The sequence below is a fragment of the Benincasa hispida genome, chromosome 12 (genome assembly GCF_027475165.1).
Source record: "Benincasa hispida cultivar pf3 chromosome 12, pf3_genome.v1.1, whole genome shotgun sequence".
NCBI lineage: Eukaryota > Viridiplantae > Streptophyta > Magnoliopsida > Cucurbitales > Cucurbitaceae > Benincasa > Benincasa hispida.
This window is the reverse complement of record NC_143489.1, coordinates 74,258,815-74,274,451: the sequence shown is the minus strand read 5'-3', so window position 1 is coordinate 74,274,451 and position 15,637 is coordinate 74,258,815.

Sequence of the window (15,637 nt, the reverse complement as noted above, 5' to 3'; positions counted from 1 at the left end):
ACCGTTTTGGGGATTTGTCTGATTGGGGAGCTAGAAACTGTTGGGACTAACGTTCTAATTCTCCTGGAGTCTCATAGTTTGTAATATATATTGTTATGAATAAAATAAGAGTTATTTTATTTGGCATTTACTCATATCCAATAAACAAAGCTCCATGGTTATTGTATGTAAACTTAAGCATGTATATGAGATATACAAGTAGATCATGTCTTAAGTGATAACCTAAAAAGATCTGTAGTATAAGGATTAAGGAGGGATACTTGATCCTGGTGACACTATGGATACAGTTCGCTTTGTAGAGGTTTTCAAGTGTTGTAAACTATTATAGATGGTAGATCTGACCATCCATGTGGAGACATGCGAGCGGGGGTGTCCTATACAAAGAGTTTGTATAAGACCAGACCATGAGATGATTTGTCTCTATATATAACGCTATTGATACTTGAGACTTACATCTCACCCAAACGACCTTGACATGACCTCAATCCTGAGTATTTTGGGAAGTCCTATCTTTGAGGGCGGTCCTTTGATTAATATAGGAGGGGGTGGCTAGATTGCCAACTCAACATGCCTACCTTTTTGGGGATTTATCTGATTTGGGAGTTGGGAACTCAATTATACAAGATGGAATTCACTCCTTCCCCAAAGCAGAGGTAAGTATATAGATTACTCCCTAGGGCTGATTCTAGGTCTTGAACATAGTGACCACAGCTTCTTTTTGGAAGAGAGGACTCAGTCATAGTAGGACTATGACATATGTTCATTAGAGGGATAAGTGGTACTTAAGGAGATATATGTAACTATAGGGGCATAACGGTTATTGGCCCAGCTATACTTACGAACGATTTGTGAAGGGTTATCGCACTGTTGATTGATTGATATGGACACATAATATATTTGTAGTAAGGAGAGTTTAGTTGTCGGTCTTTAGTTGAGTACCTGGCAGTTAACGGATGGTGGATCCCATGACTAAAGAGTTTAGTCAGTTATTCACGTAGCGTTGGAGATTCGAGCTACAGGTCCATAAGGTCCCCTTGGTAGTTCAATGGATTCAAGTTTATAATCAGTTCTTGGTGTTGATTTGAAATGTTCAAATTGATCAGAGGAAATTCGATTATATATGATATGATCGGGGTGATGTATGAGATACGTCAAGTGGAGGATTAATGTAAATGAGATTTACATTAAGTACCATGAAATAGAAAAAGAACTATGGTTTATATGTTTCATGAGATGAAATATTAAAACTATACGTTATAAATATAATATGGTAAGTTGGTTATCATATATATTTATAATAATATTAATTATTGGATAATTATCTCTTTTTCTCTAATAACTAATTGAGTGGGAGGTTATTGGTGGTTTCATGGTAACCGTGAGATAAAAGAAAAAATATTTTACTAAATTTAGTAGTTGTCGAATTGAGATTTTCCATTCTTAGAAAGGAAACTCACGGAATTGCTATCAAGTGAATAGGATTCACTAAACGATAGCTGAAGAGAGACTAAACGATCGTGAATGACACTATACGATAGTTCACTTAGCTGGCCATTAGCTAAACGATTGATAACGGGCAGAAATGCACGTTATTACAGCGTTAAGTTATAAAACAATATAGGATTGCGATGGTAAAAATATACAAGATTGCATCCAAAAGCATTAAGTTAACAATATTGTGATCACATGCGTCCATCGCATTAAAACGGCTAACTTGTGTATTTTATGCAGGAAAATGCGTTGATGCAAGGTAGAAATGCGATCCAAAGAAATTAACATCCGAGAGCATTAAGACATTACGATCGCAAGGCTATGCGATCATTTGCGCTCGCGAAAATCTACTAAAAAAAGTGGCTGCATACCGGCGCATCAAGGTGGGCGCATCTGAGTGAAAGCTTAATAAATCACGATAGGACAGAAAGCTGATGACGGTCAATTTCGAATTAAGTTGACAAGCCGTTAACGACCTACTGTAGCAAGTACACTCAACTTTTCAATGACAAATATTCGGCGCATCAGATAGAGAATTAATGTCATCCCATCAGTGTAATCATAAGAGAGAAAAAGCTCTTCACCCTGAAGCTCTATAAATACCGGAGGCCATCTTCGTTGAAGGAGTTCACCCTAGTTCGTTCAGTTCACTCAGTTTACAGAATTTTCCCTATAGACAGAAGTAGCCTTGTTCATAGTTTTTCTTTTACTTAGAAGGCAGAAGCGAGTGAAGGGAGATTCAATGAGAGATCGTCCCGGTGAACTCGAAAGAGTGTCGGGAGCATCGAAATTAGAGAGAGGGCCAACTCTTGCAGAAGCAAGAACATTTTTTGGGCAGATTAGATATAATAGTGTAAAAGCCTTGGGAAGCAAGAAATTGCTACCAGACTCTCTACCCTTACTTTCCATTGTCATTTTGTACTCTGAACCTATTTATATAATGGAAATTGCACCTTTATATTTGTCCACTCTTTGTACATTACGCATGAGTAGCTTAATCTGTCGAATGGGTTGAGAAGCACTTAGCTAGCATAACCTGGGATCTTCATTCTATGCGATTATCTTATTTATGTATGCGTCATTTGTCTATTAGAGATACTCAGGAGGGTAGTCTAAAGATAGAATCTAGGCTTGAAAAAGTTAGATTAGAATCTAGGCTCGGGAGAGTCAGATTAGAACCGCATAATCAAGAGATAGAAGCTTAGGAATAAACTATGTTTGCTATTAACGCATCACATACACCCTAGAGATAGGCTATGATTGTATGCAGTCACCTTGTCCTTGTGTGCATCTTGCATCATCGCATAGGCAAGAAGTAGAGACTTAGAAATAAGCTCTATAGAAACTTTCGCATTCGTCGCACGCGTCCTAAATTAGGAGCCACCGCATTTGCATTGGAAAATGATTTGTTGTCGCATGAGTGTAGCATGATCGCATAGCTTGAACGCATTATCGGGAAACGCTAGCTAAAGACCTTCTCAACCCGTTTCACGACATACTCAGTGTATCTGTCGCATAATTACTCTTTTTTCAAATCCGCTGCATACTTTTTATACCTTAAACAACAAACCAACCAAACTAACCAAACCATTAATTTAATTGTTACCGCAAAGTGATCTAAAATTACCATCGCATACTATCTTCCTTAGTCCCTATGTTCGACCCTGGGCTTACTAGGCAACTCAGTAGGATTTATACTTGGGTCTTACTGGGAAAACTTGCATGCTCAATGCATATTCCACCATCGCATTCCACTCCACTATTTCATCACATAAAATAACACATCAACGATCACGGAGATTTTGCTAAATGATCGCAAAGCATTTGTTAAACGATTAGGCATTGTCTATATGATAGACCTTTGTCATCTCCCACTTACTCAATCATTTACATGATTGTTCTTCCTCCGGTCTCTTCCTCAAACCAAGTCCACACAGAGTCCACACTTCTGGATTCTCATACTAAGAATACCAAGGCAGCCATTGTGGTGGTGTCTGACTCAACTCGACTGAGTTGAGATTTTTGGAGGCCGTTCATTGCGTTCACGGTGTTCGTGTGTTGGTTGCTGATTGATCGTGCTGTGTTGTGGTCACTGTGTTCGAGCGTTCGTGTGTTGCAGTCTTGGAGATTGAACGAGCATTCATGATCAAGGGAGTTTAAAGATGAGTCTTGAAATGTATGTTTATTCTTTCCCTTGATCGTATTAAAAGGCATGCTGTAATTTCGTATGTTGCATGACCAGTTAGTTTTCGTTTGTGTACTGTAAATGTTTATGTTCAAATTCGAATTAAATTTGGAATGATTATTTCACTGCTCAGGAAATCCTCATGTCTGATTTTCTTCAATTGGTATCAGAGCCAGGTTGTTATGATATTCCAAATTTCACTTCTGTTTTGAACTTCTTTTATAGTCGTGGTGGGTCTTCTACATATGCGTTTAAGTGTTAAATGCATTTGTGGATGGCGTTGATGAATGTTTACGGGTTAATTGCCTCTGTTTAAAGCTTTCTTTCAATTACAAAGTGTTAATTTGTAAGGGCCCCTGTGTTTTTTAAACATAATTAACATGCAATCGAGTCTGTAATTCAAAGTGTTTGAGTTTGTCGAATCATTCGTGATAAAGTTTCGAAGCATGAAGATGCGGTTCTCAACGAAGAAGAAGACCAAGAGTTGGTCGTGTCGTAGCCTCAGTTAAACGATCGTTGGGATTTGGCTAAACGATCGTGTAGATTTTTCTATGTGATCGTGTAGTATTTACTTAATGATCGTTTAGCTAAAGCTAAATGAATGAGTAAAGCGTTTGTTCTATCGCGTAACATTGGTTGCCCGATTGCGTAGACGCTGGAGGTAAACGATCGAATGGGAGCATTTGATGCTCATTGTTTAATAAAAGGCGCACGCTAAACGATCGTGTAGTTAGCATGCCTCATCGCATAGTTACTGACTACACAATCACGTAGTATACGATACATAGGTGCTCGCTCAGCGATCGTTTAGACGATTGTGCTTCACTGTATCATTGTCATTTAGAAGATCGCTTAAGGTTTGCATTATGCGTTATGCGCTGCACGATCGCGTACCTCATGCTTCATCGCATAGTAAAACGATCGTTGCTAAATTATCGTTTAGCTCTGGAAACGTTGGTAAACGATTGAGTAAAGCATTTACTCTTTCATGTAGATGATCGCACGGGTTTTTGGTACACGATCAATGGAGACGCAGACTTCGACCAGATGGTTCAAGACCCGGTTTGCCTGTTTGAACCAAAGACTCTTTGTTTTTGTAATAATTAGTTTTTAGTTTTGTGGATTTGAGGCCAATTATCCCGGTTTATCAACTTTTTGCTTAATATACATGAGATGTATGTGGTTTATATGGCATAGTGTATGACATATAGATTTAAAACCCACCTTAGGTTGTGAAATTATTCATGCATCATGTATTATAAGTGTTATAATATGGCGTGATGAAATTACAAGAAAGCATGCGCATGCATCATGAAATATAAGAGTTATATTTGTGCATGCAGTAAGCATATTCATGCATCATCTATATATTATAAGCATTATAGTATAAGGGTGAATGGAAGCATGTTTTGCTTGGTTCGTTGCTTGTTAGTATACGAGTTATATAAAAAGTAGCAATGAATGAACAATGCATGGAGCATGACACTTAGGCTATTTATAAGCATTATGAATGCCTTTCATGCGTTTGCTTTGTGTTGTGAATGGTTTTGGTTGTTTATGTTATAAGCATTATAATATAAATTAGAACAAAAAACGATAAGAAAGAGTTGCATGCGAACTTAGGCGAACTCATGTTTTAAAAGGGTTTTAAAATTGGATTGAGATAGACCTAAGTTCAAGATTCTAATGGGATTAGCAACCTAGTTTAATCTTTTTAAATCGATTTAATAGGATTAAATTGATTGGTATAAAATATTAAATTTGTATTAAATCTATTTATAAGGGACCTTTTGCCTAAGGGGGGTTCTGTCTAGGCTGGGGTACTTAAGTTGACGGAAACAGAATACCTCTACCTGGGAACTTACCTGGAAAGGTGAATTAGATAGATTTTCTGCAAGCATGTGATAATTGGTCAAAGACTCCGTTAAAGAGTTTAATGGATGATGATCAAAAGTTGTTTAACTATCCAAGGTAAAAGTTACTCTTTAATGGATGAAGATCAAAAGTTGTTTAATTATCCAAGGTAAAAGTTACTCTTGGACAAACCTAAAAAGTCACTTAGTTAAAACTCTTAGCCGTGTTTTTTCTAAGTAAACTAAACCTTAGGTTATAAAATACTTAGTGGGAGGAAAAGATGTATCTGATATGTCAGTGATTACACTCACGTTTTTCCCTGAATGTTCACACTGTGAGATTCATGTTTGGCCTCGTGGTGCGCTGGGAGCATCCCTTTTTGGATGGTGTTTTCATGAGTCAATATCAAGGTGGATGGAGAGAGTGTTTATAGTAAGTGGGTGAAGGGTGTGTGTCAACACGTCCTACGATCTCTGTCACTGGTTTGCACCGTGAGATCATTTTGTACTCCCTTTTGGCGCCCTGGGAGCGTCCCCCTTCGGATGGGTTTTGTGTAGTTAGTCAATGTCAAGATGAACTCCAGAAATGGATAGAGTCACTTTAGTTTTTGCCCAAATCAGTTTTTTTTCCTTCGGATTGGCTGCTTAAGGCGAAACTCTAGGGCCTAAAATGGTGGGTCACACTTACGGAAATTGTTAAGTAAGTCAATGATTTCTTGACCAAATCAATGATGGCTAGTCATCATAATAGAAAGAGTTGTTCTGGTATAAATGGCTGATTGAGAATGTCTCAATTCAGAGGAGGGATAAATTGACCACTCTTCGGCGGCTTTTGTCCTAAACCTTTGGAGCATAATTACGAAACTAGATGTCACATAGGGTTCATGTTAGTTTTGCTAAACCTTATTGGATGTTGTATGTTTTTTCAACGGGTATTTGTTTAAAACCTAATGCGTAAAATTATGATGTGTTATGGTGTGAGTTTGCGATGATGTGTGTTGTGCGGTAATCATGCAAGTTTTCCTAATAAGGCCCAAGTATAAGCCTCTTTGTTTCCTGGTAAGTCTAGGGTCGAACATAGGGACTACTAAGTAAATATGCGACAGACTCTTTGATTCTATTGTGGTGGTAAATAAGTGAAGTGGATAGTGTTTTGATTGAGATTTTTCCTATGTGACGGAGTTGAACGCATAGTTGATGAAAGCGTAGAGTTACAATATGTATGCGATGAAGGAGTTAAGAAGGGGTTTAGTGAGAAGGGGTTTAGCTAACATTTCCTAAGATTGTGCACAAATTATGCGATCATGCTACACACAAATACCAGTACTACATTTCTCAATGTCGAATGTCATAATTTCTATTTCTAGGATGCATGCGATGCATGTGCGAAAATGTCGATAGAACTTATTTCTAAGTTTCTATTCTTGCTTATGCGATCTAATCCGGCTCTCTCAAGCCTAGCTTCTATCTTTAGACTACTCTCTCAAGTATGTCCAAATGATGAATGACGCACACATAAGACAAGGTGACCGCATACCATCAATCCTATTTCTAGGGCGCATGCGATGTGTAAATAGCAGATAGAACTTATGTCTAAGTTTCTACTCTTGCTTATGCGATATAATCTGACTCTCTCAAGCCTAGATTCTATCTTTTGACTACTTTCTCAAGTATGTCCAAAGGTGAATGATGCATACATAAGACAAGATGATCACATAAAATGTAAATCTTAAGTCATGCTAGCTAAGTACTTTTCAACCCATTCAGAAATTTAGCTACTCATGCATGGTATGGAGAGATTGAACATAGATTGAAATGAAGTTTCCATTTTCTGCAAATAAAGTGTTGAATACAAAATAACAAATGGATTTGAGAGATAACAAGCCCGGTAAGCAATATCTTGCTTCCCGTGGCCTTTTACACTACTATTTATCATTTCAACTCTGTTCTAAATGTGGATTCTTACTCTCGCAAGGGTTGGCCCTCTCTCCTTCGTATTGCTTTCCGACAGTCTCTCGATCTGTCCGGGAACAATTTCTCTCGCCTTGCCTTGTCTCCTTACTCTCTTCGTCCTCTATGTATATGTATAAATATGTACGTGAATGGACTCACTGACTAGCTCCTTCTCTAGTGGCCTTCAGTATTTATAGATTTCAAGTTGAAGCAGCTTTTCTTACAAATGATTGCAATGATGGGCGGCATTAATTTCCCTACTCTGTTGCACCGTTTAAAAGTCATCGAAAGTTCAATGTACTTGCTATAGTGTGGCTTTTAACGGCTTGTCAACTAAATTCAGAATCGACAGTTATCAGCTTTAAGTCCCATCATGATTTATTATGCTGTCGCCTTGAAGCAAGGTCTTTATGCGATCATCATTTGAGAAACTACTCACGGTCGCATGACTTACAATCGCAACTTCAAGCGCGCTGCCGCATTGTGACTTTGGATCGCAATTTCATGTGAGCCATCACATTGTACCTGCAAAAAATAGGTAAATTAACTGCTTTTATGTGATGAGTACTTGCGATCGCAATTCTTTTCAGTTTAGCGCTTTCGGACATGACATTGCCTATTTTACCATCACATTCTCTCATTGTTTTACTTATTTGAGCTGTAATAACTTTTATTTCTACCAGTTATCAAAACCTAATGTAGGTCAATGTGTTTTTTTTCAGCAACATGTTTGTTTTCTCATTTAATGCCTCTAATTTGACCGGTTACATATAGTGGAAATAGTCTTGTAAAACGTATTTCGTGGTAAACGACCTTGAGTTTGTCATGGTTGAGGAATGTCCTCAAGTCCCGACCCTTGATGCACTGTGAAGTGTTCATAATGCATATGAGTTATGGATGAAGGATAATTCATTGGCTTGACTTCACATATTGGCTAGCATACCTGATGCTTTGGCCAAAAGGGTTGAGAACATGGTCATTGCACGCGAGATCATGAACTCATTGCTAGAATTGTTTGAACATAAGTTCTTACTTTTCGAGTACAGAGGGATGGATGGCAATACCAGTAGTGTCAGTTCCCAAGTTAAACTCCAGGAAGAGGAAGCAAGTGTTGCTGACTCTATTGAAGTTCATCGACGAGAAGTGTTCTCTGACATTGAATTTGGAGCTTATTTAGGTTCTGATACTGATCCCACTACTCTCCAAAAGAGGAGGATGTCTAAAGACAGTAAATGTGATTTATTGGTCTTGGAGACTGATGGAATACGAGACATACGCAGTGGAATTGAGACCTAATTACACACTAATTGCTTCTAAATTAAAGGAAAATAGCATGCAATTGAAGGAAAAACAGTGAATTAAAAGTGTAGAGATGCTACCTTTGAAGCTCCCGAAAGCCGCTTCTCCTCGTTGAATCTCGACCCGAACTCTTTTGGACCACCACTAGAGTTAGCCTACTATCCTCTGGACTCAGAACCGAGTTGTGGGACTCGGTGGATGAAGAGAACCGAGAGAGAGAAAAGAGATGAAAATAAGGAATGGAATTTTGAGTAGGTTTGGGTGTTTCCTTTTTTTTCACAAAGTTATAATTTTCTAGCCCAAATATCAAAAAACTAATTTTCAAAATGGCAAAAGTCTTTTAACTAAATTGAAAAGCCCAATTTATAGAAAAAGCATGCAACAATTGCATGAAAAAACTTCACAAAAAACCCAACACCTACAATCCACTCACTTAGTGGGCTTAATGTCTCCACTATAAGCCAACACCTAGCCCACTATTTTGTTAGTGGAATTATCCAACAAAAGTTTGGATTTTCCCACTAACTATAATCAAAGGGCAAAATAGTAATTTGGTGAAAGTCAAACTTTGACAAAAAAGTCAACATTTTGACTTTTTATGATTTTATCCGTGTTGACTAATTTTGACCTCCCGAGCATGAATCTGCATTCATTTTTTCGAAATTCAAATCACATTTGAATATAAGGTCGGTCAAAGTTTGACTTTTCAAAGTCAAAAAACAACTCTTTGACTTTTTACAACTTTGACCATTTCCCTTATTTTCGAGCTTCCGAATATGAACATATTCATATTATTGATATTTAAATCACATTTAAATATTAAAGCTGTATTTCTAAGCTGAAAAACCCGACCACTATATCACATTTACTTGTCGGTTTCTTTCTCTCTCTCTACCTAATTCGAACAATTCAAATTATTCTACCATACTGTTCTAAGTTTATTCCATATGAGCTAGTAGGGGAACCTAATGGACCTATAGATCATGGGCTCCAACGGTTTGAGATTAGCTAGCTAAACTCTTTAGATGAAGCTAATCAACATTCATTAACTAACGGGTCATTCCACTAAAGTCCCGTAGTTGCACTCCCCTCACTATAGTCCATTTGATATAACCATAATTAGTAAGTTAATTCTTCACAGGTTGTTCGTAATCTTGGCTGGGTCATAAAAACCGTTTTACCCCCAAGACTACATCTTGTTCCTTAAGTTCCACTGATCCTCTAATGAATAATTGGTTTAAGGTCCAACCTATAAACCGAATCCCTCTCGAGCCAAGGAGAGGGTGGGGCCCCTTGTTCAAGACTTGGATTCAGTACTAAAGGGAACAACCTATCTACTGTCCCTATAACGGGTAGGAGTGAATTCCGTCTTGCACCCTATGTTCCCAACTATCCACCCGATCTTACCGCTGAAATGGGAGGCTTATTATGACAGCGATATTGAGCTGCCCTCACCTATGCAGATCTAAGGATAATTCTGAGTGAACAGGAGTTCATAGTTAGCTCAGGATTAAGATTAAGTTACCTAGGTCATCAATTAACAAAATAGTCAGTTTTATACATAAAACGGTATTTAAAACGTAAAAAGTGACTATTTCATGGTTCAGTCTTATGTAAACTCTTTACATAAGATGCCCCCATTCACATATCTCTATATGAATGATTCAGGATCATATCATTTGTACTAACTACAAAGTGGGCCGTATCCATAGTATCCCCAGAATAAGGTGCCCAACCTTATTCATATACTATAGACCATTTTGGCTATATATTTGAACTTGATCCACCTTTATGTCACTACATAAAGTTCAAACTACATTAAATAGTCTCAGGACCTTAGTTTATTGGATTCAAGATTACAATTTCAATAACAAATTTATCGAAAAACAAAACAGAATATATTTATTAATTTACAAACTACGAGTTTTAGGACATAAAATCCAACAGAGACGTGTTTGGTAGAGAATGATGATTATGCCTGGATCCTTGATTCAGGTGCTACTAATCACGTCAGTTCCTCTTACCAAAGATGTACTAAGGCCGTTAGTCATAAAAGTCTTATTTAATACCGAAATGTTTGTAAGACAACAACAACTAAAAGACCAAAGGTTTCTTCTAAGGAAAACGCCCATCTTTGGCATCTAAGGTTAGGTCACATCAACCTCAATAGGATTGAGCAATTGGTGAAATGTGGACTTCTAAAGAGTTTAGAAGAAAACTCCTTGCCGGTGTATGAATCATGCCTCGAAGGCAAGATGACCAAGCAACCTTTTATTGGAAAAGTTTATAGAGCCAAGGAAGCCTTGAAGCTTGTACATTCAGACCTCTGTGGTCCGATGAATGTTAAGGCTTGAGATGGGTATGAATATTTCATCTCTTTCATAGATGATTATTCAAGGTATGTGTATCTTTACCTTGTTAGGTAAGAAGTTCAAGGAGTATAAGGCTGAAGTTGAAAACTTGTTAGGTAAGAAGATAAAAACACTATGATCTGATCATGGTAGAGAGTATATGGACCTCCAATTCCAGAACTATATGATACAACATGGGATTGTGTCTCAACTCTCGGCCCCAGGTACACCTCAGTAGAATGGTGTATCAAAAAGGAGAAACGGAACCTTGTTGGACATGGTTCGATCTATGATGATTTATGTTCATCTTCCAGACTCGTTTTAGGATTTTGCAGTGGAGACTGCATGCTACGTTCTGAACAATGTTCCCTAAAAAAGTGTTTCTGAAACACCTTTTGAGTTGTGAAAAGGCTGTAAAGGTAGTTTACACCACTTTAGGATTTGAGGGTGTCTGATGTTCTTGTGATTAACCTAAAGAAGTTTGAACCGTGTTTGAAAGTTTTCCTCTTTGTAGGCTACCTAGGGAAACGAAAGGTGAATACTTCTATGATCCGAGTGAGAACAAAGTGTTTGTTTCTACAAATACTATCTTCTTGGAAGAAGACCACATCATGGATCATCACGACGTAAGCTTGTTTTACGAGAGATTTCTAGTGAGACTGAGACTACTGAGGGTTTAACAAAAGTTGTTGAACAAACTGACAGATAAACAAGAGTTGTTGAGGTCAGTACATCTAGTCAACTAGCTCAAGAGGACTGCCTCGACGTAGTGGGAGGGTTATGAACCCATCAGATCACTACATGGGTTTAACAGAAGCCCATAACGTCATTTCTAATGATGGGGTCGAGGATCCATTGTCTTTTAAGCAAGCAATGGAGGATGTTGACAAGGATGAGTGGATTAAGGCCATGAACCAGGAGATGAAGTCTATGTACTTCAGTCAAGTCTTGGAACTTGTGGATCAGCTTGATAGGGTCAGACCTATAGGGTGTTAGTGGATCTACAATTGAAAAAAGAAGTGTAGATGGAAATGTGCAAACCTTTAAGACTAGACTCGTGGCAAAGGGTTATACCCAGGTTAAGGGAGTGGACTATGAGGAAACTTTCTAATCTGTTGTTATGCTCAAGTCTATCAGGATACTTCTGTCCATAGCCACATTTTATGATTATGAGATATGCCAAATGAAGGTCAAGACTGCCTTTCTTAATGGTAATCTTGAGGAGACCATCTACATGGCTCAACCAGAGGGGTTCATAGTTCATGATAAAGAGTAAAGAGTTTGCAAGCTTAATAGGTCCATTTATGGGCTGAAACAAACATCTAGATCATAGAACATTAGATTTGGTAGTGCGGTCAAATAGTTTGGCTTGAAATGTTGATGAGCCTTTTGTTTACAAGAAGATCATTAACAGCTCAGTAGCTTTTCTAGTTCTGTATGTGGATGATATCCTACTAATTGAGAATGATGTAGGGTTTTTGACTGACATTAAAAAGTGGCTAGCTGCCCAATTCCAAATGAAAGATTTGGGTGAGGCACATTATGTTCTAGGGATCCAAATCATTCGAGATCGTAAGAACAAGAGATTAGCCTTGACTCAAGCATCGTACATCGATCAAATGTTGATCAGGTACATGATGCAGGATTTCAAGTGAGGTTTATTACCCTTCAGGCATGGAATCATTTTGTCTAAGGGTCAAAGTCCTAAGACACCTCAAGAGGTTGAGTAGATGAGATGGATTCCCTATGCTTCAGCTGTTGGAAGCTATAGTAAGCAATGTTTTGTACCATACCCGACATTTGCTATGCAGTAGGGATTGCTAGTCGTTATCAGTCCAATCCAAGATTTGATCATTGGATGGCGGTCAAGACGATCCTCAAGTATCTTCGAAAAATGAGCAACTACATGCTCATGTATGGAGATAAGGATCTAATCCTTACAGGATACACACACTCTTACTTTCAGACCGATAGAGATTCTTGTAAATCGACATCGAGGTTAGTGTTCATTCTAAATGGAGGGGTTCTAGTGTGGCGAAGCATCAAGCAAGGATGCATCACAGACTCCACTATAAAAGCCGAATACGTAGCTGCTTGTGAAGCAGCTAAGGAGGCTGTTTGGCTGAGGTAATTCCTTACAGATTTTGAAGTTGTTCCAAATATGAATTTATCGATCACTCTTTATTGTGATAACAGCGGGGCTGTGGAAAATTTAAAAAAACCTCAAAGTCATCATCTAGGCAAGCATATCGAATGGAAATACCACTTGATCAGGGAGATTGTGCATCACGGTGATGTAATAGTCACGAAGATTACATCGGAGCACAACATTCCTGATCCATTTACAAAGGCTCTCAAGCCTAAAGTGTTCGAGGGTCACCTGGAGAGTCTGGGTCTGCGGGACATGCGGCATCTTGTCTAGGGCAAGTGAAAGATGATACTGGGGTATAGAGTATGCCCTAGTTTATTGTGTATTGCACTTTTCTTTATCATGTATTGTACATTAGTCTCCCGAGGCAATAGAACACGTGGGAGATTGTTGGGATTGATAGTCCTAATTCTCCCAGAGTCTCATAGTTTGTAATCTATACACATTGTTATGAATAAAATAAGAGTTATTTTATTTGGCATTTACTCATATCTAATAAACAAAGCTCCATGGTTATTGTATGTAAACTTAAGCATGTATATGAGATATACAAGTGGATCATGCCTTAAGTGATAACCTAAAAAGGTTTGTAGTATAAGGATTAAGGAGGGATACCTGATCCTGGTGACACTACAAATACGACCCATTTTGTAGAGGTTTGCAAGTGTTGTAAACTACTACAGATGGTAGATCCTGACCATTCATGTGGAGACATGTGAGCGGGGTGTCCTATACAAAGAGTTTGTATATGACCATACCACGAGATGATTCGTCTTTATTTATAATGTCGTTGATACTTGAGACTTACATCTCACCTAAATGACCATAGGTGACATGACCTCAATCATTTTTCCAATTCTTGGTCATTGAGATTCATGGGTAATATCGATTACAAAAATGTTGTATTTTCCGGTACATCATTAATGATCATTTTTTAAATGGATTCATTTTGTTGGAAAATTCTGGTTATGACAAAAAATCCTTTGATAACACGGATTTCTATTTCTCAATGATATCCCACGATCAAGACAATTGGCTAGTATGGGTGAGAGTAGCCAGATTTCCAACTCAGATATCCCACGATCATGCCTACCTTTTTGAGAATTTGTCTAATTTGGGAGCTGGGAACTCATTATACAAAATGGAATTCACTCCTTTCCCGAAGTAGGGGTAAGTAGATAGATTGCTCCCTTAAGGGCTGATTTCGAGTCTTGAACATAGTGGCCACAACTTTTCTTTAGAAGAGAGGACTTAGTCATAGTAGGACTATGGCTTATGTTCATTAGAGGGATCAGTGGTACTTAAGAAGTTAGATGTAACTACAACGACATAATGGCTATTGGACCAGCTATACTTACGAGCGATCTGTGAAGGGTTATCGCACTATTGATTGGTTGATATGGACACATAATATATCTATTGTAAGGAGAGTTCAACTATCGATCTTTAGTGGATTGCCTGGCAGTTAACGAATGGTGGATCCCGTGACGAAAAAGTTTAGTTAGTTATTCACGTACCGTTGGAGCTTCGAGCTACAAGTCCATAAGGTCCCGTTGGTAGCTCAATAGATTCAAGTTGAGAATCAGTTCTTGGTATTGATTTGAAATGTTCAAATTGATAAGAGGAAATTCAATTATATATGATATGATTGGGGTGATGTATGAGATACGTCGAGTGGAGGATTAATGTAAATGAGATTTACATTAAGTACCATGAAATAGAAAAAGAACTATGGTTTATATATTTCGTGAGATGAAATATTAAAACTATAGGTTATAAATATAATATAATAAGTTGGTTATCATATATATATCTATAATAATATTAATTATTGGATTATCTCTTTTTTTCTAACAACCAATTGAGTGGGGGGTTATTGGTGGCTTCATGGCACCCGTAAGATAAAAGGAAAAATGTTTTCCAAAATTTAGTAGTTCTTTAATTGAGATTTTACATTCTAAAAAAGAAAACTCACGGAATCGTTGTCAAGTGAATAGAATTCACTTAACGATAGCTGAAGAAAGACTAAACGATTATGGAGTGACACTACACGATAGTTCACTCAACTGGCCATTAGCTAAACGATCGTGGAGCTTTTGCTAAACGATCGTAGAGCATTTGTTAAACGATTGGGCATCGTCTATACAATAGACCTTTGTTATCTCCCACTTGCTCAATCGTTTACACGATTGTTCTTCCTCCGGTCTCTTCCTCTAACCAAGTCCACACAGAGCCCACACTTCTGGATTAACACACCGAGAATACCAAGGTAGCCATCGTGGAGGTGTTTAACTCAACTCGACTGGGTCGAGGTTTTTGGAGGCTGTTCGTTGGTTTTCATATTGATTTACATTAA